The sequence below is a fragment of the Penaeus vannamei genome, chromosome 34, assembly GCF_042767895.1.
Source record: "Penaeus vannamei isolate JL-2024 chromosome 34, ASM4276789v1, whole genome shotgun sequence".
Lineage (NCBI taxonomy): Eukaryota > Metazoa > Arthropoda > Malacostraca > Decapoda > Penaeidae > Penaeus > Penaeus vannamei.
In genome coordinates, this window is record NC_091582.1 from 25,357,650 (window position 1) to 25,357,871 (window position 222).

Here is a 222-nt window from a genome sequence, read left to right on the forward strand (position 1 = left end):
ATGTCTTTAAGTATAGATGGCTCCACAAGTGCTCAACCAGTAGCTATACGTGGCCTAACCTGACTTCCACTTTTCTTGAGTTTTGGGGATTTTCAATTCTTTTCTAATGCTATTTATATTGATGCTATTATTATTATTAATATTAATATTATAATTGTTATAATATAAAGAATATAAACGAAGAATAAAAAGTTAAGGAAGGGAAAGGGTAGGACTAGTAAC